General features: G+C 43.2%; 1 protein-coding gene across 3 annotated transcripts in view; it reads left to right on the top strand.

The window, feature by feature from the left end:
• The window catches only part of si:cabz01090165.1 (uncharacterized protein LOC100333421 homolog), a 398220-nt gene that overhangs the window by 200934 nt on the left and 174535 nt on the right, over positions 1–22751 (top strand). For all 3 annotated transcript variants that reach the window (XM_037776323.1, XM_037776324.1, XM_037776325.1), the window contains exon 4: positions 10857–11054. The gene's annotated coding sequence lies outside the window, so the exon portion shown is untranslated. The remainder of the gene's footprint in view (positions 1–10856; positions 11055–22751) is intronic.

Raw genomic sequence — 22751 nt, forward strand, 5'->3', positions numbered from 1 at the left:
TAGAAGCTGGTCTCCTGGTGAGGGTTAGAAGCTGGTCTCCTGGTGAGGGTTAGAAGCTGGTCTCCTGGTGAGGGTTAGATGCTGGTCTCCTGGTGAGGGTTAGACGCTGGTCTCCTGGTGAGGGTTAGAAGCTGGTCTCCTGGTGAGGGTTAGACGCTGGTCTCCTGGTGAGGGTTAGACGCTGGTCTCCTGGTGAGGGTTAGAAGCTGGTCTCCTGGTGAGGGTTAGAAGCTGGTCTCCTGGTGAGGGTTAGATGCTGGTCTCCTGGTGAGGGTTAGACGCTGGTCTCCTGGTGAGGGTTAGAAGCTGGTCTCCTGGTGAGGGTTAGACGCTGGTCTCCTGGTGAGGGTTAGGCGCTGGTCTCCTGGTGAGGGTTAGACGCTGGTCTCCTGGTGAGGGTTAGGGTCAAACAAACACAGGACTTTCACCCAGGAGACCAGCGTCGGTGTCCCGCGTGCATTAGGCAATTTAGGGGGGACAGATTGTGTTATATAGTTTAGAGAATAGTAAAGATCCAAGAAGAAACTGACAGAAGGGCGGGACTCAGAGAAACAGTCACAATTCCAACCAGATCATATGAAGTCTTCAGGTATTCATTCCTCACGGTGGTTTACTAGTTGGGATTAGGTTCATAGTTGGAAAGAAGACAACAAATTTGATTTTTACCTCATGAAGCTACTCTCTGCAGTGCCGACCTTCAAACACACACACACACACACACACACACACACACATACACACACTGTATACTGTAAAAGACACACCTTTTCTGCACATCTTCTACATGTTTGCAGGAGTACAGTACACACATGAGTTTGGTTTTGTGTGTAGAGAGAGAGAGGCTGATACGCAGGCTGAACAAAGCTGCAGTGATACAGAGAGGAGGAGGAGGAAGAGGAGGAGGAGGGAGGATGAGGAGAGTTTGTCCCTCTCAGCTTATCTCACTGCAGAGCGCTGCACCTGCTGCGGTTGCCAGGTTGCAGGAAGGTTTACAAGCAGGGCAGAGTTTCCATGTTGGAGTGATTTTAAGCAGAGGAGGTGAGTGGATTTGGAGGGAGCACAGTGGAAATCACCCCGATGCCGTGTCAGGCTCTTCAGAGTTGAAGTGGTTCGGTTTGATACAGGGCACAAGTTGCCAGGTTGGAGTGAGTTTTAAGCCGGTGGAGGGCGGGGAGGCCTGTAGAGGCAGATGTTGTCAGGATATTTAACAGGTACACAGGTTAATGTAGAACAGGGATGGTTGCCATGTTGGTCTCATCTTTTTAACGGAGTGAAGTGGACGGGGTGATTTTGGAGACATGGAGGCTCAGTAGCTTGTTCGAAGCACGCTGTGCTCTGACAAGGTTGCCAGTTTGGAATGATGTTAATCCAGTGGAAAAGGTTATGTTTGAAGGATTTAATACCGGCAAAAGCAGGTGGGGGCGTTTTGCAGAGGTAGGTATTAGTTGCCAGGTTGGAGTCATTTTAAACAGGTGGTGCCTGAGTTTAGAGCCTGTGGTATCTGGGTTGCCAGGTTTGAAGGTAGGCCAAGGCTAAGCATGTTCACGAGAAATTTTGTCACAATGGATGGAAAGTTTTGGTGAGTTGGAGGCTCAATTGGGCTTTCAGAGCAGGACGGGGAAAGGACTTGGTTGCCAGTTTGGAGAGACTGTATTAAGTATTGTATACCAAGATGACAAGTGAAGTGATGAAAGTTGGACCAGTATGAAGGGGTGGATGTTTGAAATCAGACAATCTGGGACAGGACAGTAAAACTGGATTGACTTATGAGCATTGAAGACAGTCTGCAGATGGGTGCTGTTTTGCCAGATTTGAAGTCTTATATAAGTAAGTATTTGTTTCCAGAACACCATGTATGTATTACATTTTGTTCTTTAGCCTCAGAGCGCCACTTGCAGGTGATCACTCAGTGTTCAGTCCTGATGACATGACTTTACACATCCTCCAGAGATGTATTATAATGAGCTCCACTTCCTCGTGTCTTGTGGAAATACAGCAAGCTGAGATGTGCCTACAGTGTGTATTTTTGAAACGTAGGCTCTACCGGGGTTTGCTCACCCAGCGCCTCGTTGGCTCACGGGGGCCACACCAGGGAGGAAAACCAGGTCACCTTTAGTCTAGTGTTTGTAACTGTATGAGCCGGTGAGGAGATAAATCTGTACAAAAGAATGATGATGGAGGAAAGTGGACGTGTTTGCCATATTAGAAAAGTAAAAAATAAGAAAATATCAAGTCAGACAGTTAATTAAACTAAATAAAACATTTTGTTGTTGACAAAGAACAGACAGAATAAAGAAAACATGACAATAAGCAAAACCACTAATGCTATAATCCAGTCCGTCATCAGTCTGTCTGTCCGAGGCAGATTAGACAATCATGTTAATCTTGTATCCGTATACAGTATATCTTCTCCTTTATGTCTTTCTGTCTACTTGTTTTGGTGTCTTGTCCACTTCTGTCTGAGAAGGGACAGCAGCTCGTAGTCCATCTCAGGCTGCGTACTATAAGAAAGGAAGTGCAGTTATTCAGTCCAGGACCAATGAAGAGAATTAAGGGCTCTGGGTGTCAGACTGGCTTCATGTGGTTTTACAGGGAACCAATAAAGTGTTTGACCACATGGTAATGTTTTGGGATTTGGCTCAAATCAGGGTATATACGCAACGATGAGTCACCTGTGTAGTTTTATTTCCATTGGAGAGCACAAGATTTGAATAAATATGAAACATGTCTAGATGGATAAAGAAAGGGAGTTTTGGTTGCCAGATTGGAGCGGGGTCACCAAGTTGAACACATCCTAATTCAAGACTTCAGGAGGTTCAGCCTCAAGGAGCTTATTCGTCTCGAGACAGACATGAGATGCACGTTTCACTGATTCAAAGTTGACAGTTTGGATTGATGGACGTTTTGTGGCTGGACCGCAGAGGGCTGAGTGATCGAGTGAGTGATGAAGTTACACGATTGGTCGTTGGAGTTTTCTCATTGGCCGTTGCTCTTGAATGACACACTTTTAGACTATGAATAAAAAGTAAATAGTTGTTCCTGTAAACATGTCACCTCTGTGGCACCTCACAGAGGTGACTGAGTGAGGTTGGTGTTTGTGTTTCACTTCAGTTAGACATAATAAATAGGTCCAAATGATTTTGGTTTCAAGTTGCCAGGTTTGATCATTGTAACTTGGGTCCCTGAAACTGTTTTTGAGCCACTAGAGAAAGCAGTGATATTAGAGAGATGTGAATATTTGGCTTGAGTCAGGGGGAGCAAGAAAGACGTTGCCAGTTTGGAAGAGGGCTGCCAGACTGCTGTGTAAAATTAAACTCTTTGGGTATTGATGATATCCCTAAAAGGGGGTTATTTGATGCGTGATGGTGGAGGTAAGGTCTCATTAACACAGCGTGAATTTGCCAGGTTGGAGAAACAGATGGAGCAATCAGGCGTGGCGAGGGGAAAATAAAGCCGGTTATTTGATTTTTCGAGAAAGGCAGAGAGAGTCACGGTTGCCAGGTTGAAGTAAAAACAGTTTTCTGTGTTGCCACTTCAAATAGTATCAGCTGCAGAAGGAGGTTATTTCCTTTAGGAGCCTGATGAAACAAGGTATTCACACAGTGGGGAGTTGCCAGGTTGGGTTGTTGTAAGTTTGACCTTAGAGATTTTTGCCATCAGACATTTGAGAAAAACGGGTAATGGCGATCTGAAAAGGGGGTTATTTGGAACAGGACAAGATATGTTTTTCTTTCCAGGGCAGAGCTGTGTTGCCACGTTAGATTGAGATTGCACCAAAAGACATACAGACAAGAGAGAAATACACAAACACATAGAGGGAGAGGGATGTTGCACACTTCAGGTTCTATTAAATTCAGAGGAGGATTATTGGGTGCAGAACTGAGATATCAGCGCTGTGTGAAGTTGCCAGGTTGGATCGGTGTTAGAGGCTTAGAAATGGGATAGTCGAGAGGTATAAGAATCACTACCTGTTCTACCTTTGGTTCTTTTTTTTTTTAGAAAACGTTGCCAGGTTGGAATGAAAATGTCTTTACTTGTAGACCTACAAAGCCAAGTGGGTTCCAAGGGGTTACTACGGAGAGACAGATGGTTGGTTTTAACTCTCACCATTCAAAATCCAAAATGTGCTTAGCAGCACATCATTTATTTGATTGGTCACATGGTCAGTAGTCACTTTTGAGGCCTTGATATTTAGGTTTAAAAAATATATTTTGTTACAAAAACAGATAACATTTTTAACTGCACTTTACCACGTTTGGTTTCCAGAAGTTAACTCTTTAGCAGACACCGCCAGGTCCGATTTTTAGGCATGAATAAACAATTAGGAGTATTTCAAAGTGATTTGTGTGATCAGGACAGCTCACACCATTTGACAGATTTATTTTCAATGGTAGAAGATTTCCCTTCACTATTGCACATATCCCAAATCCTACTCCAGTCATTGCAGCCAGTCGTTGCAGACTCTTGCTGTGCAGCCAGACGTCATTCAAACCCACAAAAACATCATCTTCAATTCTAACTGAGGATCCAAAGTTTCCAAAGAATATCAAATACGTCAGGCTAAGAGTTTAAATATTTCAGTGAGAACATCAGAATATACACCGATCAGCCATAATATTATGACAGCACGGGCACCCTGACCGGTCCCCATACGCAACAAACTGCTCCTCACTGTGCGTTCTGACACCTTTCTATCGGAACCAGCATTCACTTTTACAGCAGTTTGAGCTCCAGTAGCTCTTCTATTGGATCGGACAACACGGGCCAGCCTTCTCTCCCCACGTGCATCAATGAGCCTCGGTTCTGACCCTGTCGCCGGTTCACCGGTTCTCCTTCCTTGGACCACTTCTGGTAGGTCCTGACCACTGCAGACAGGAACATCCCACAAGAGCTGCAGTTCTGGAGATGCTCTGACCCGGTCGTCTAGCCAGCACTATTTGGCCCTTGTTGTCAAAGTCGCTCACATCCTCACACTGACCCATTTTTTCTGCTTCAAACAAAAAGTTCAAAGATCAAAATGTTCACTTGCTGCCTAATACTATATATATATATATATATATATATATATATATATATATATATATATCACTTTTCAAAGCAACAGTTCCAAAGTGCTTCGCAGTTAATAATACATTTTTGTATATTGATATAGTATTAGTTTGTGAGTGTGTGTGCAACATGAGCAGGATGATAGTAAGTTAGTATAAGCTACAATTTCACTGCTGCCGGAATTTGAAGCAGCCACTATACGTGAGTGTAGTGATCGGAGCTCCTCTGGCCCGATGGTTTTCTGTGAGAAGAGCTACAAAGTGGAAATGAAAGTCAGCACCAGCAGAAGGCAATTTATTCTCATTGTGGTTTTTGAAAATGTCTGCCTGAGCCAAACGCTGCGTGCTCAACACCTCATACACTTAACACGTTGGAGCAGAATAGACTGCTGGTTCACACAAGACACCTCCCATCCTTCATATCTGATAATGTGTGGCTTCCTACCAAGATGACAACACTGGACAACAGCCAGGAGCTGATTCAGGCTGATGCATTAGAGATGCTGGAGCATCACTGACTTTAGCCAGTGGACAAACTTTGCTGTCATATCCCATTTATAGATGTAAACACATTACACATTGCATTTCATCATGGTGAGACAAATTTTCAGGGAGTTTAAAGGGCTTTACACGAGGCACAGAGATGCATTCAAAAGCATTATGTGGAAGAAAATCAACTATAACAACTTACCTCATTCTCCACAATGCATACAATCACTAGCAACGAGTTCTTCCTGTCATATTTGTAGTTTCTTCTCCAATCCGGTGTCTTCCCATTCTCTCTGAGTGCTGAAGATCAGCAAAGTACTGACGCCAAAATCTGACACTTCCCGCTGAAGTTTTAGATAGCTGAAACTTTTTTTCTTGCTTTCAAACTCAGTTGTAGCTGCAGGAAATATCTGGATGTGACAGCGTGTTTGCTGCTTCTGGCAGGTACCCACAGGAAACAAAAAAAACTCCTCACAAATATGCAGACTCAGGAATGCAAATTACAAAGCCTTTGATTACTGTTTTTATTGGAGTTTTAGAGTGGGATTTTCATTCCTTTAATGGCCACAGACTCCCAAGGGACGAGTAGAAAGGGGGACAGTGGACAAAGTGGAGTGTGGAGTTGCCAAGCTGGGCTGATTTGAGTCGGGGCAGCAGGAGGAGGACTGCCAGCATTATTTTACAGAAGTGCTGACAGTTCCCGACCAGAAAATGTGCTTAGAAACCCAGACAATTTCCTGCAGTCACCTATTTAGTCTTCTCCACTTCAGTCTCAATGGATCTTTTTATAACTGTGGCAACACAGTTTAGGAAGTGCCAAACTCATCTCCCATATGTCTCTGTGGGAGACTGAATGTTGAGTCTCTCAGTGGGCATGAAGGAAGCCTGGAAACTTACTGGCTGAGAGAGAAAGACAGCGGTATTTAGTGATGAGGCGAAAGACAGGAGGGATGGAACGCAGTCGCCAGAAATAATGTTGGCATTATATCAGCCTCGTATCACACTTGCAGTAACGCACAATGACGTGGTTAATGTTATAAACTGATTGGTTATGTCTAGGTAACAAACTGCTTAGTTAAGGTTAGAGAAGAAAATGCTTTGTGTTCAAATAATAACAAAACAACCTAATAATGTAACGTAACAACATAACAATGTAACAATGGAACAATGGAACCTCACAAAATAACAATGTAACTTAACAGTGTAACATAACAGTGTAACATAACAACGTAATAATGTAACCATGTAACATAACAATGTGACATAACAGTGTAACAATATAACCATTAGCATAACAATGTAACGTAACAACGTAACAACGTAACAATGTAACCATGTGACAACGTAACCATGTAACATGACAACATAACAATGTAACGTAATGACATATCAATGTTACCATGTAACATAATAAGGTAATGTAGCAATGTAACCATGTAACATAACAATGTAACGTAACAAAGTAACAGTGTAGCATAACAGTGTAACACAACGTAACAATGTAACATAACAATGTAACAATGTAACAACGTGACAATGTAACATAACAGTTCAACATAACAGCGTAATGTAACAATGCAATGTAAATAACTGCCCTTATTGGACTATCTTACATAACATTATGTATCATTATGTAACAAGCGTAACAACGTTTCATAACAACCGTAAAGTCAACGTTTACTTCTGGTTTCACACAGGATACGGACAACCTGCCCTATACCCTGTACAACTAAACTACTTTCTCAATTACATTTGGAGGGAAACACATTTTGTCACAGATTATGTTTGTCTTTGACGCATCACAGATACATTTGTAACGATAGATCGCGGAGGGCCGCAGCAAGTGGCATAGTGCAACAAGCGACATGCACAGCAGATGACGTAGTATATCAAATGACAATTCTGTAGGAGACAGGGTTCGAACAGCTGTCTCCTGGGGGAAAGTCCTGTGTTTGTTTGACCCATCCCTCCCAACCACCCACGCATAGTGGACTTCATCGTTTGTTATCCTTTATATTATATCATTCAACTTTCAATAATGTTCGATATACTACGTCACTTGCTCTGATGCAAAGATATCAGCATTTAACGTATCCATGGTTTGCATTTGTCCCTGTCCACTTGGCTGAGAGGAGAGAGAGATAAAGAGAGAGAGACAGTTGAGACAAAACTGAATTAGAACCGGTCGAGGAGACTGAGAGGGACTTCACACCATCTGTCTGTGATTTTATAACTCCCAGAGGTTACCAGCTTGGCTCTGTTTGCTCCTCAGTGTTTTACCATCAGAGGGAGCAGTCATGTAGAGCCTTGACAACCGTCAGACAAGGTCAACTTTTTACCTGCAAATTGTGTGCAATCAGCAGGGAAATGCACCTGGCGAGGTTGCCAGGTGTCACCAGCGCCTCCAGCAGTGCACCGCTGGAGGGAGGATCACTTCTCCTGTCAGTTAGTCTGCTGCTGGCTTTCATGTTGCTGCAGTTCGACTCGGATTGGTGCAACAAATACATCTGACATATGATTGGTTGAATTAGGTTGAATATACTGTTATTAGGGAACGTTTTGGAGACATCTGTATTGGCTATATGCATATCATTCATCAACTTCTGTCATGGCTGTATCGTTCTCTCTGGCAGTCTCACAATGACTGGAGAGTCTTTGTGGAGGCACACTGGATAAACAAGTGTCAAAAGAATCATTTGTATTATTCCACAATGAAAAACTGTGTTTGCATAATTCAGAATGCAATCCAGAATTGTATTATTGAATGTGTACTTGTGCCTCCAGTGTGACATGGTACAGAGTTGCCTCTGTGTTTGATGTTTTTGGTTCTGTAAAACCCTCTCACAGAGAAAATAGACCTGACACCAGAAGCACCATGTGCTCACTGTATCTCATCTCATCTCATCATTCTGTATCTAAAACATATTCAGACATGTGTTCCTGTTGATTCTTCTTGATTTTCCGAACAGAAAGTTTAATCAGAGCGCTCTGATTGGAGACAGATGTCTTCCATCTGTGCTGATGAGTTCAACAACAAACAAAACCCAAAGTAAATCTGCGAACCGGAGAGCTACTTAACTATCTGTCTTTACGTGACCTTTTGACTTTTGATATTTCATGGTATGCTTCCACTTACTGCTAAAAACAATTATCTTATAATCAAGTAGCTGTAGCTAATTAACATAAATTCCTTGAGGCTATAATGAAACTTTTTTCTGTTGTCTGGTTGACTCTTCTACAGAGAACTGATCTCACTCATAGCTTCATATTAAATGTAGGACATTTTCCCAGTTAAACTTTTATGCTTGTCAAATTAATATTTTAAACGTATCAACTTATTGGTTTTGCACTGGGATCTCCAGTATGTTCTGCAAGTAGCATGTGAATAATAAGGTATACAATTAAAAAAGCTACAGCTGTTCTGACTGCAGATTTAAATTAAATATTTTAGTTTTAGTTACATTGTTTTTATAAATAAATTACAACGAAAATGTATTGAATGTGTATTCTCATGTTTTCTACTTTTTTTAATTTGTGGGGAATTAAATGCAAAAGTAGCAGATTTTATTACCTTTTTGTAAATAAACAGTAACATGCTGGCATATATTGTAAAATTACGGTAAAACCCAGTTATCCAACTGTTGTGTACTGTAATCCAATATACAGTAATATACTGTCAAAACAAATTACAGTAGCTGCACTGTAAAATGTGTTACAGTGTTCTTATAACAGTTACTTGTCGATGTTAAATGCTAAAGTTAATTAGATTTAATACTGGATTCAGATTTCATAAAATGCTATTGAACCCTAGTCCTACCCCCAAAAAAGTGGAAGGCAGGTTTGACTCATCAGCGTTGATAAACTAATTGAGGGTTGCTCCCAGGCCGCAACCTCCTTTTCTGAAAAGTATAGCCAATGTATTGTATTGGCCAGCAGGGGGCGACTCCTCTGGTTGCTAAAAGAAGTCTGTTTGTTAAGAAGTCTCTGAGAAAATGAGCCTACTTCTCACTTGATTTATTACCTCAGTAAACATTGTAAACATGAGTTTATGGTCTCAATCACTAGTTTCAAGTCTTCTTCAATACAGCATGATGTTCATTTAGTAAACTATGGTCCCATTTAGAGTCAAATAGACCATAAAGCAGGGGATGCTTTAGGGCGGGGCTACCTTGTGATTGACAGGTCGCTACTACAGCGTTGTCCGGTCTGGGAGTTTTGGTCGCCTAAAACGCTCTTATTCAGCGTTCGGTTGTACTTAGCTCCACCATCTTGTGCCACATACTACTGTGTTGTGTCAGGCCTGTTTATTAAAGGACACTCATGGTTGCTGTGGTTGCTGTTGCTATGGTTACACATGTGCATCTGTATAGGGTCCAATAGTTCTGAAAGTGGCATGGGAAACTAAAGTGTACCAACACTGAGCTGTACTGTGGCCCGCAGCATGGGACAGTGCCGTCTTTGTGCAGTGGAAAAGCCATATCAGTGTGTCTTTGTTTGACTCTGTATGTTGCTGGAAAATGACACCATTCCAGTAAAAGGAATGGAATTTTTTTGTAGTAGATGAAAATGTCCGTATTTGTGTGACGGCTGCTTGACTCTGATTGATTAACAGGCAGCGGATGCTAAACTCTGTCACTCTGTCATTGATACGCCACAGGGAGAGATGGTGGCCCTTTTTTACCCATGATGCTTTTGTGGTATATTTTCAAGTCTTGCACAAGACCGTGAGGCTCCTAATTGTAAACATGTGGGTAAGAGGCATGCGTGGAGACATATGGTCATGCGATATGTCCAGGGGCTGAAAGATAAACATGTAGGACAAAGGAGCCATACATGGTCATGCGCTCAGCTCAGATGTTGCATGACATGAACCCGATATAAGGAGGCGCGAGAGCCCCGAAGTGCAGGACTTTCAGATTTGACTTGAGACCTCCGGACGTTCTAGACGTTCGTTATGACATTTGTTGCTTGTTTGTAATAAACTCTGTTATACCAGCAAGAACAGTGTCCGCGGAGCATCCTTCCTCATCACTTCAACAGCACTGTCGCAGGAAAGATACGACACTTTCTTTCTTTCTTTCTCTCTGTCTGACTTTCTTTCTGCCCTTCTTTCATCTCAGTCCGTCTCTTCTCTTCCCAGCGACTGACCGTTTTCTTTGCTGATTTACTTTACCGGCCAAGTTGCCATTTGGCTGCTCCGCCGTCCTCTCACTGCATCTGTCCACTTGTCTGCCTCCCTCATTTCTCCCCCTCTCTCCTCTCAACCTTTCCCCTCTTCTCACCACTTATCCTTTTTTTTCTCTTGGTGTCTCTGTGCAGGGAATCTTGGCAAACTTTGACGGACAGCTGGCCGAGCCAATGACAAACTTCGAGGACTTTTAACGCACGTCTGCAGGGTCCTCGGGGTCAAACCCTCGTGGGCGTGGGCACCACGAGTTCGTCCACGTGAACCCGGATGAGCGCCAGCACTGTTTCGTGCCCCGTGAGAAGAGGACGGCCCCCCTCTCTGCTAGAGAGGTAAGCTGCTGTTCACTACGAGTCATTTAATGCAAATGCAACGCTGCCAGTGTGTGAGATTAGCTTTTCGTTTGGTTTGACATTAGGCCTCTTCTTCTGCTTGTGGTTGATCAGAATCAGTGGTTACACAGTGGTTTTAAATGTCCACTTTCTGTGCATGAGAAAGATCAGTTGTTTATGACTTCAAATTCTGGACAATCCATGTAAGATATGATGTCTGGATGTCTAGTCTTTGCACTGTTTCCTTGGTCTTCAGGTGTTTGCAGCTTCAGGTATCTGTAATATATGTTGGGTGATGGGAGTAGATCGATTTGGCCTTGAGTTGGATTAACTGGACTCACTAGTGCTTTAGTAACTTGCATCTGTTGCAGAAGTTCCCCCAGAGGGATTAATCAAGAGTAACTGATTTTATAGGTCGTTGTGGGATTTGACACTGAGACATTGCTGTTGTAAAATGTCCTCTCTCCACTTGGCTGGAACAGGTTTGATGGATTACAGTTACATTTACATAGTTCACTTTGTTGTATTTTAGAGGTAGTGAGATGCGTCTGAAGTCTGCGCCCGCAGCACCTCGGTCATTTGGTGTGTAAATTCATTTTATTTTCTCTCCAGTAGAAACTCATAACTATGAAATAGAATCAGACAAACATACAACAGATCTACAGTCATGCAGTGATGCTCCGTGTGTGAAGATGGATCGCCTCTTCTTACTGTTTAATTTCCCCTCAACAGATCTGTGTGCTGCTGGAACATTTTATACACAAGATAATACAAAAGTCAATGAAACACTGCAGACAGTCCTGATATGTTTCTCACCTCCACGTCAAACGTGATCAACTCCGGTCGGCCTCGGCTGCTGCTGGGGGAAAACATAAAAGAATTCCCCCAGAACGAGCATCATTCCCAGTTTGATGTTAAATCACACCTTTTGAATGAGTTTAAAAACCTGCGTCGTCCGTTTGTGTTAAACGTACAGTAAGATGCTGAAAACAAGATTTAAAGCCGTATTTACAGGATCGGGATTTGATGGGCTTCAGCAGCCCGAGGGTGACCTCACTGACGGCTTTTACACAAACTCATAGTAGAAGAAGAAAACATTTGCAACAACTCGCAATTACAGTGTGTGTGTGTGTGTGTGTGTGTGCGTGCGTGCGTGCGTGCGTGCGTGCGTGCGTGCGTGAGTGCGTGAGTGTGTGTGTGTGTGTGTGAGAGAGAGAGATAGATACAGTGACTTCGGCTAATGCAGCCTTAATAGCCACATTAGTTTCTCTTGCCGACTAAATCGTTTGAAGCAACTCAGACTAGAAAATAGGTCCATTAGGTCGCTATAGATCTCATCACACACACACACACACACACACACACTGAAATGAGATCTTGAAACCTGCATGCACCTCCACACTTAATTCCCTCACAAATCACACCCCACACTAATGTGGACTTGCCTCTGTTTTGTTAATTTACACCCTTTTCTCTTCACACACCATCCCACCGTCCCACCGTCCCACCGTCCCACCGTCCTCTGCTGCACCTCCGTCTCATTGAAGACTTTTTCCATCAGAGCTAATTTGCCGTTGCTGCATTCACCGTGGCGGTGACAGGCGTTTCCTAATGAGACAGAGTGCTCGCAGTAATGGCAGGTGTGGGCCTTGAATCAGAGTTACAGTAATGAGATGAACAGGCCTAGTGATCACAAGCAGAATAATAATAAAGTCCAGACGCAAGGGTGAGAGTAATGAGAGCGAAGGCCGGGACACGAGTCAGACGGACAACAAGAGGAGAAGGTGCCTGCTGCTCCTGTGTGCAGCTTCTTTACTCTAATGAATCAACACGAGAGCATTCAGAGACAATATTCAACTCTGGTAAATTACATCTCAAGTTTGTGAAGTGAAAGTTTGTTGAGCAGAGTACAGACATGCCTGAATGCTGAAGAGGTCTCCTTCACCACCTCCCCGTTGTGTTTGTTGTCGAGTTCTGCAGCGTGACTAGAGAACGGTCTTATAAATAGTCATCATTAGCGGTGAAGCTGCCGTGTTCCAGGCAAATTCCTGCCGAGCTGTTGGGCAGGAAGTTTGCCCTCAGTTATCATGTGCGCGTGGCGTTTTGGTGATGACAAATGGTGCAATGATAATCTCCTTTTATTATTCATATAAACCGTTATCCACCTGTATGCGAGTGCACCTCGGTGGAGGAGCAAGCTGCAGAATCTCTTCTTATCTTTGAACACTAACTGCAGTCTCACCGGATTGTTTCTTAGCCTGAGAGCTGGTGGTTTTCAGGGATACACTTGTTTTTAATGTGCACACATCTTCAAATAAGTAATCCCTAGCAAAGAGCAGCAAAAATATGAAACAATGTTGTCAATGTTTCAACATGTATTCATGAGATGTCAAACAATGTTGAGTTTAACAGGTAGAACTCCAAGTAAATCCATCCAGATCCAAAACAAACCAACCCGAGCAGCTCATTAACATTATTATTATTATGATATATTATTATGATAGTCACTGTTTACTGTGTGTTTCTGTTTCTGTCTCACCACATCAGTTGCTGTTGTACATGTGTAACTGAAGCACAGTAACAATCTCACATGTCACATGAAATATGACAACCTAACAATATTGATGATGAAGTATTCAGTATTTTCTGCTCTTTGGGTTCTACTTCTTAATTACCCAGGAAATATTGGGGCAGAGTTTAACACAAGCCTGGAGGCTGCTTCGATCTGTGTTCAGTTTCATTCTCACAGTTAGAGGGCACTGCTTTCCACACGTATCAATACTCCAATACTATGACCAAGGGGGGACATTTCTTCAACTGTTTATTGATGTTGAAAACAATGAGGCAACCTCCCAACTAGTCTAAACACAGTGCTATATAGGGCGTTGACAGAAGTGACAAACAATGTAAGGTGGTTGCGCACATCCAAAACCATAGTATAGGCCGGTGCTGGACCGGTAGAAGACAGCACTGAAAAACATAGAAGAAGGTCCGGACACTGAAGCTCCATTAGACTGCCATTTGTTGGCATGGGAGTGGACAAATATACTGCTTTATGCAAATGTATGTATATATGTGTTATTGTAAATCAATTAACAACACAAAACAATGACAGATATTGTCCAGAAACCCTCACAGGTACTGCATTTAGCATAAAACAATATGCTCAAATCATAACATGGCAAACTGCAGCCCAACAGGCAACAACAGCTGTCAGTGTGTCAGTGTGCTGACTTGACTATGACTTGCCCCAAACTGCATGTGATTATCATAAAGTGGGCATGTCTGTAAAGGGGAGACTCGTGGGTACCCATAGAACCCATTTACATTCACAGATCTGGAGGTCAGAGGTCAAGGGACCCCTTTGAAAATGGACATGACAGTTTTCCCTCGCCAAAATGTAGCGTAAGTTTGGAGCGTTTTTTTGCCTCCTGCTAGTATGACATGATGCTACAACCTCCAAAAGATCGATTGCATAAAGAAATTAGTGCCGTTAACTTTGACGGCCCTGATTTACTTTAATTATTTTAAGGCGATTTTCTACTTCTTCAGTCTCCCCTTCCACCTCCAAACATTTCCAAACAGATACTTTTTAATTATCGATCTGAGGTCCAGCTCTTCAGACGGGCTGTAAAACAACCAAAAGGACTTTTAGTTCCCGGGACTCTGGATAACAGTATCTGCCAAGTGCCATAAATATACCCGTAGATGTAAACATAAAGCTGCTGCTGTTGGACTAGGACAACACTTTTTTGCAAATAGGGTGGGTCGGTGTGTTGCTCTCGGTGTAAACTCAAGGTCGGCCGACGTGTTAGCGCCCTGACAGCAGCGGTGGTGGACTCAGCCAGGGACCGAGGACACGGTCGGCTGCTGGCAGGCTGCTCGGCTTCACCGGGTCTCTCTCTCTCTCTCTCTCTCTCTCTCTCTCTCTCTCTCTCTCTCTCTCTCTCTCTCTCTCTCTCTCTCTCTCTCTTTGCGTCTCTTTATAACTTTATTGATCTGGACAGAGCAACGGAGCAGACAAGCCTATTACAGTACACGGTGTTGGCCACCGTGTTCCCTCTGTGGTCATTCAGCAGCAGAGGTGCAGCGCAGCAGCACAACCACCACCTCTGTGCTGAAGTACAATGTGCTTCCGTCCTACGGCCAACGTTTTGCATTTCACTTTTGAAGCTGCCACGGCCCAGAATGCATCCTGCCTGCGTCCTCTACCCGGACAGGACAGGCCACAGAGGAGACACACATAAGAGACATGTGTTATAAACGGATGGTTCATGTTCTGAGAACACAATCCTGTGCTTGTATGACAGCATGTTTGAACTCGTGACCTGCTGTAAATCATGAATGCATGCTCTGTATAACCCATGAGAATGTTTAATCATGTGATATACTAACCCTCCTTTCAGTGAGCTTGGAAACCTTCAGCTCCACTTCATAAATATTAACCCTTCTTCCTTTCCTCTTCTCTTCGTCTGAGCCGTGGCAGTTCAGCTTTTTATTTTTACTCTTTTGAAGATTTGTAAACTCTTATATTTTTTGATAATTGCCCATTTTGCACTATTGCATACTGCACTATATGTGTTTGTTTTTAAAGGTGTGTTGTGTCATGTGTATTGTATGCACCTTGCTGTACTTGGGAGAAACCAAAGACAACAAATCTATGAATACAGTAGAGTAAAAACTACTCTAACATCTGGTGGTGGTATAAAGTAAAATGGTACAAACATACGTCAAAGTTGATGGACTTTCCACCTCTGGATATATGAAGTACTAATCCTACACCTGTAAGCTCATAAATATTGTTATCATTACAGTCCTAGCTCTATTCAAACGTGTCATGTTATTATTTAACGTCAGCAACTTCACTGTTCCGCTGGCTCTGCATAAAACTTTGGCTCCGAGTTGTATTGTAGGATAAGGCTACAGTATGTCAATTACGTTAGTGCTTCTTCAGCAATAACACAACATCCACTTTTGATGATGAAGTGGCAAATAAAGCATCCCAAACGGCCTCCTCTTCCTCTCCACTCCCTCACCCTTTACATCCTCCTGAGGTGACTTCATGTTAGCAGAGCATGTGGCGACGGTGGTGAGGAAGATGAGGAGAGTTTTGGTCCTCCCCACAAGTCGTCTGTCAGCAGCCAGTGGGCTTTAGCGGGGCGGTTAAGCATAACGATTGTGTATTTTGCGATAAAAGGAACAAATTTGACACAGGTTTATATGTTTTGAAAAGACATAGATATCGGGGCATTGTTCTATAGGTGCACGGGAGCAATTGATGATGATGTTCTCCTTCATTTGGGCATACATCATGGCTAGTTAGCGATACAACCCAAAGTTCAGTATTAACTGTGATAAGAAGTTTTGGTGACCCAAAATGTATCCAGCGATATCTCTGTCAATTTTACTGCTAATGAAAACATAAACACACCGATGGAAAGCTGAAGATCTTGCCGATCTAACAGTGTATTGGTTGTTATTCTATCGTGAAGGTAAGGGGGTGAAGTTTGACCCTGAATTTACTCCTTTTATTCAGTTTTCGTGTTTTTCTCAGGTTAAAAGCTTTTAAAAAGTACCCATAAAAAATAAAGAGGTAAAAAAAAACATGTCTGTGATCTTCTGACATCTGATCTAATCAGCTTGAACACACCTTGCACATTATCAATAGTCATAAAATCAGTTTTATGGATCATGGTATAACATTTAGCGCCATTGGAAAAATGTCCGCCAAATAGGCCAGGGGCCGAATTGTCAGCGCCCCGATATCTATATCTTTTCATAACATATAAACCTATACTGTATCTGTGCCAAATGTGGTGCTTTTATCACAAATGCACAGTTGTTATGAATATTTCAGTTTAGCTGCCCCACTACTTTGGTCCGCCTATAGGTTCAACACTTGTGGATGGTAATGAATGTAACACCCGTTTGTGGGTTTTGGATGTGATATTCATGGACATCCATCACCGCAGGGATTTGCTCCCATTCAGCCACAGAAGCATTAGCGAGTTCAACCGCTTGTGACGACCGTCCACCTCTGTCTGATACCGCACTGTGTCACACCTGTCAAAACTGCACTCGGAATTCAATAAACTGAACCTCCGACTGTCAGCAGTCCAATCACACGCTCACCTGTTGCTCCATGCTGGTTCGATCCAAAGTCCCAAAAACGATAGAGTTACTGGAGTGACAGCAGCGGACTGAGTTTGGTGATCATCTTATTTAGTTCCCAGTTGTGCACGAGGCTGGAGTCCGGCTTGTGGAGCTCTTTTTGGAGCTTGTGTTTTGTCCTGGAGTGGATTATTCCTCCAGGGAGTTAAGAGTAAACGTCCTGTGATGTCAAGACTTCTTCTTCTGAGCTGCCTCCTGGTTTTGTTTTCTTCTCTTTCTGTTCTTTGGTTTAGCTGGTGGTGAATGTTGTTTTTCTAAACTGAGCTAAACGGTGGCAGCGTTTGAGGTTGGAGTGCCTGAAACTGAATTTGTGATTGTGTGGAACTCCCAGTTTATTTTTTTTTTTCAGTCACATCAATGCAAAGTGAGCTATGGTTGAGATTGAAACTGGAGTATTTGTCTTGCTGTGTTGTTGTTTATGTTTTTCTGCTCGATTGCAGTTTGTATTTGGAATATTCTTGCCAGACTCGACTCTGACTGTTACCATAAATACTATCAAACAGCTACACGCTGATGTTGGTTGATCAGGTCTGACACGCAGTCGGTGTTCCAGTTCAACTATGTCTCCTAAAAAGTGGATTGATAATGTCGGGTCACGTAATGCTCCCAAAGTGAAACTCTGTCGATCCTCAACCGGCTCTACGGCACACATGCAGACCGACGCCCGTCTCCCTCCGCACCGCTACCGGATGAGAGAGCGAGGAGCCCCGGCAAAGGGGCGCCGTTCTGCATGCACCGCTCTCGCTGCAGAGCCGCCCAAAACCGCAACGCCTCACCCTCGGTAATAATCTGACCCGGACAGATGTGATCACTATACGGCTTCCATTGTATTTATATTTCCTGGTTCACGGTTACTTTGTGTTGGTATAGCTACGTACAGACAGTGCATGAGACCAGCTTGCCTGGGTGAAAGTTTTGTGTTTGTTTGACCCCTCTGACTATCATTAAAAACGTACAGTATGTGCGATGCATTAAAAAAAAACATAATCCGGATCCTCCGAAACGTAATTGACAATGACATCCCATTATATGGGAACGTCATTTTTAGGAGACCAGACTGTCCAGTGCTAAGGTGCCAAAGGTGTTGAATGGGGTCGAGGTCCGGGCTCTGTGCAGACCAGTCGAGTTCTTCCATACCAAACTGGGATAACAATTTCTTTTGGCTTTGTGCACGGGGTAATAGTCGTGTTGAAAGAGGAAACACGAACTGTCAATACTTTTCTGTTTAATTTCAAAGATCTAGATGATGTTCATGGTGAGTTGATATTTTCCATTTCCTATGCCTCCTTTGATCTATTTGTCTGTTCTACTCTTAAAGGTATATTACATTAAATAAGCCAATTATACAGGAAAAGGTAAGTATATGGAGGCAGTTTAGTGCTGGTTCTTTAAACCTTTCTCCACCGTGCACCAGTCGGTTGTGTTGATTCTTATTTGTTCAGCCTGGAGTTAGGAAACACCTCTAAATTAGTATCCCTCCCATGTGTTCACATGAGTGATGACATTCACATTTTTGTGCATTGCGTTCTGTTTCATTCTCAATATTTTCTCTGAGCTCAGATTTCCCATTTCCCCTTTTTTTTATTTGCATGGTATCATCTTGAGCCACAGCGGCAATTGTAGTCGTCTCCATAAAGCACCGCGCTCTGCGACTGTCTCTCTAATTAGTTTGGCGCTTTTCTTAGCGACGCCTGGTTTTCTGCCAAAGTGCCAGAGCTGCGAAAAAACAGTAAATGAGCATCTTTTGGCTGCCGTCCGGTGGTCCAGCTTCTTGAAGGTAACGTTGGGTTTTATGAATAACTCGCCCAGAACTCTGGCAGACGCCTTTTATTCACAGTGCAGCTTCTCAGTGTGGTTATTTTCTTTATCTCTCATCAAAGAAAGCCATTTTCAAATATGTATTAGTGCCAGCAGTGATTATATTTCTAAAGACAAATATATTTGTGTGTGTGTGTGTGTGTGTGTGTGTGTGTGTGTGTGCGTGCGTGCGTGCGTGCGTGCGTGCGTGCGTGCGTGCGTGCGTGCGTGCGTGCGTGTGTGTGTGTGTATGTGTGTGTGTGTGTGTGCGCGCGCCATTGTGTGATTACTTGTCTGCGTTTTAGCGATAGAAGAAACACTTCTGTTGCCAAAATTCATTTTCTTGGTATTTCTTTATCATTTGATTGGCAGCAGAGAACACACTCCTCTAAACACACACAGTCCTACCGTGTTTACTGTTTAACAGCTGTCTCAACAACAGTTTGTGTATCTTGTTATCGTGTGTGTGTGTTTGTGTGTGTGTGTGTGAAATGTATGTAAATACAGCCCGTTCTCATTGCCAGTGGCGTCGGGACCGATGTTCATGTGCCGTGTGTTACCTTTCAATTTCACTCCACAATCATCTGTTGGTTCTTGTCCCATGTTCACGACGTGAAGTCACATTTTCACTGTGTAAACGTAGTAGTTTTAAGCCCAACCATGTTGTGTTTATCCTAAACCTAACTAAGTGGTTTTGTTGCCTAAACCTAAGCAAGTGTTTTTATTTAATTCACAACATTAAGCACGTGTTTACTACGACCGAAAAGTGACGCCGAAGGGTCTGACAATGGCCCTGTTCAGACCTGGTATTAACATACACCTCAGTGATCGGATCACAAATGGACAGCTTTAAGTACAGGCGTGAACACACTCAAGACGCATTGAGGACACATTGAGATCGGATCTTTCAGACCACATCCAGAGGTGGTCTGAGCCTCGTATGGCCTCATTCTTTTAGCAGTGTGTACGTGAATGCGTCCTGGGCCACATTAAGGACCGCCTACTCATCTGATGTCCTGCTGGGTTCCGCGGGATCACCGCGCCCCTCGGGTGAACAGAAAGGCGAGCGCTCGTCTGCCTCGCAGCATGTAAACGGTGTCTTCGCTCTACTGTATTCTATCGGGACATCAGTATTTTATTAAAATGTATCTTTATAGGCTACATATCTACAGACTATCAGACTGGGAACAGGAAGTGCATTATTATCATACTGTCGGTGATGTGTCGGCTTTTTTGTTTCCGCCGCTTTGTGCAGAGCTGATACCGCCTGACCACCTCGCTGTCTCCTCGCCGCTGTTGTCAGGCAAAGGCAGCGGTGCCAGTGGCGCGGAGGTCCACGGGAAACCGCCGGTCCAATAACCTTTTATTTTGATGTTATAAAAATGTTAATAAAATATAACTAAATCCACGATATTACTGCTGACATTCCTGTAGTATTACGTCACAACGTCTGCTGCAGTAGCCGTGTGTTTACTACATGTTTAACTGCATATAAAGCGGGGAAGTGAGATCGGTTGTATTATTCCTAATTAGAGTAGATAGATTTTGACCTGTGGGTCATTTGCTACATATTATTGACGGCATAATAATTAATATAAAATAGGTTTAATTCAGCACATTGTAGCGCCTCCTTCAGAATGCAGTCAGGTCAAGTGAAGTGGAAGGTAAACACTATATATGTCAACCCTATTTACTCGCCAAACAAAATCCGTTTACAGCAACCTTTATTTTCTTGTTCTCACACAGAGCACAGCTCTGCCATTAACCCCTCACTCACCCACTCATGCTAGATGGAGATAAGAACAACAATGAAGTCAGCAAACGTTTGGACTGATGGTGTCTGTTCTGAGAGTCAGGCAGACGGGACATCCTGCAGGAATTAGAATGTGCAAATAAATCGGTTTAAACTGAGATTAGGGCTGTCAAAGTTAAAGTGATAGTACCACATTCACACAAAATGTGTCAGAGTGCAGATAGTAGCATCATATGAAACTATAAAACCTAAGGAATCGGTACTAACCATGTCATAGTAGCTTAGCTCGAAAAGCGATAGATTACACTCCGAACTAAAGCTAAATTTTGGCGAGGAAAAACTGCCATTCTCAAAGGGGACCCTTGACACAGATCAGTGAATGTAAATGGGTTCTCTGGGTACCCACGAGTCTCCCCTTTACAGACATGCCCACTTTATGATCATCACATGCAGTTTGGGGGCAAGTCATAGTCAAGTCAGCACACTGACACACTGACAGCTGTTGTTGCCTGTTGGGCTGCAGTTTGCCATGTTATGATTGGAGCATATTGTTTTATGCTAAATGCAGTACCTGTGAGGGTTTCTGGACAATATCTGTCATTGTTTTGTGTTGTTAATTGATTTACATTAATACATATAAACATACATTTGCATTAAGCAGCATATTTCTCCACTCCCATGTTGATAAGAGTAATAAATACTTGACAAATCTCCCTTTAAGGTACATTTTGAACAGATAATAAATGTGTGATTAATTTGGGATAAATCATGATAAACTCTGGACAGTCGTATGATCAATCGCGAATAAACATTTTAATCAATTGCCAGCCCTAATTGAAATCTGTAGGGTCATTCTTAAGCCTCTGGAAGTTTACATGCATATTTCTACATCAGGCAGTGACAGACACTCTCAGGCCTATGTGTCTCTTTGAAACCCTATTGTTGGACAATAACATTAATATTGGACAATTCTGCAGAAGCCCAGATTATGTTAATTGTAATGTCAGTACACGATGGTATGGTTACGTTTAGGGAAAGATTGTGGTCACTGTTAATCAAACGGTCGCCATTAACTGCATTTCTCTGTGTGAAAGTGAGACTCGCTTCACGCCCATTCATCTCCCCGGCCACCACACCGCCACAGGTCCATGATTCAGTAGCTGAGCTGATCTCGCTTCACCCACCCTTCTATTTACCGCCCAAAAGACCCAGTTGGGAGTAAGCTAGTTTAGGCTGGATAAACATCACAGGATTTGTAGCTGCCTCCTCGGCTAACTCACTCATCAAACACAAAGTTGCATTCGACTCCGTATCGCCGGATCTGTATGCTGCGAGCAAAACCTCAGAGAAATGAGCTCTAATGTGGGATTTCAACCTTAATCTTCTAAATTAGCGGAGATAACTTAATAACGGTAAAAAAAAATCTCCACGCGGTCTCGTGGCTCTCTCCTGCTGTTTGTCTCCTCCTCTGCGGCAGGACGCGTGCCGTAAACGTCGGGGCAATTTCTCATTCTTCATCTGTGCTGAGATGAATTCCAGAGGCCCGACTGCAGTCTGATCTGCTGCCTGGCTTTGCTTTTGTGTGCTAATGCTCCCCCCCCTCCTCCTCGAGGAGGCTCAGGAGGACTGGGTGAGGCAGCTCAGTGGATGTGAGAGACATGTTAATGTTGCACTTTACTCCTGAAATGATGGAGCAGCATGCTTTGCTTCTATCTAAATCTGATGGTATCTCAGCCGTTTGTTGGAGGGTTCTTTTGTTGCCTCACATTTCTCAGATGTGTACTGTTCAGGAGGAGGTGGCCTGCGTTCATATAAGTCTCATGCAATGTTATTTCTCTGTTCAAGAGGGGGATTTCACAGGGCGATGGCCTTGGACTTGTTGCACAGACTCTGGATCAGTGTTTCTTTATTTCTGTTCATGTAAAAAGATTTTCTCATCAAAACTTTTGAGTCTGAATTCCCCGTCATTTCTCAAG

This window comes from Sebastes umbrosus, chromosome 7, assembly GCF_015220745.1.
Source record: "Sebastes umbrosus isolate fSebUmb1 chromosome 7, fSebUmb1.pri, whole genome shotgun sequence".
NCBI lineage: Eukaryota > Metazoa > Chordata > Actinopteri > Perciformes > Sebastidae > Sebastes > Sebastes umbrosus.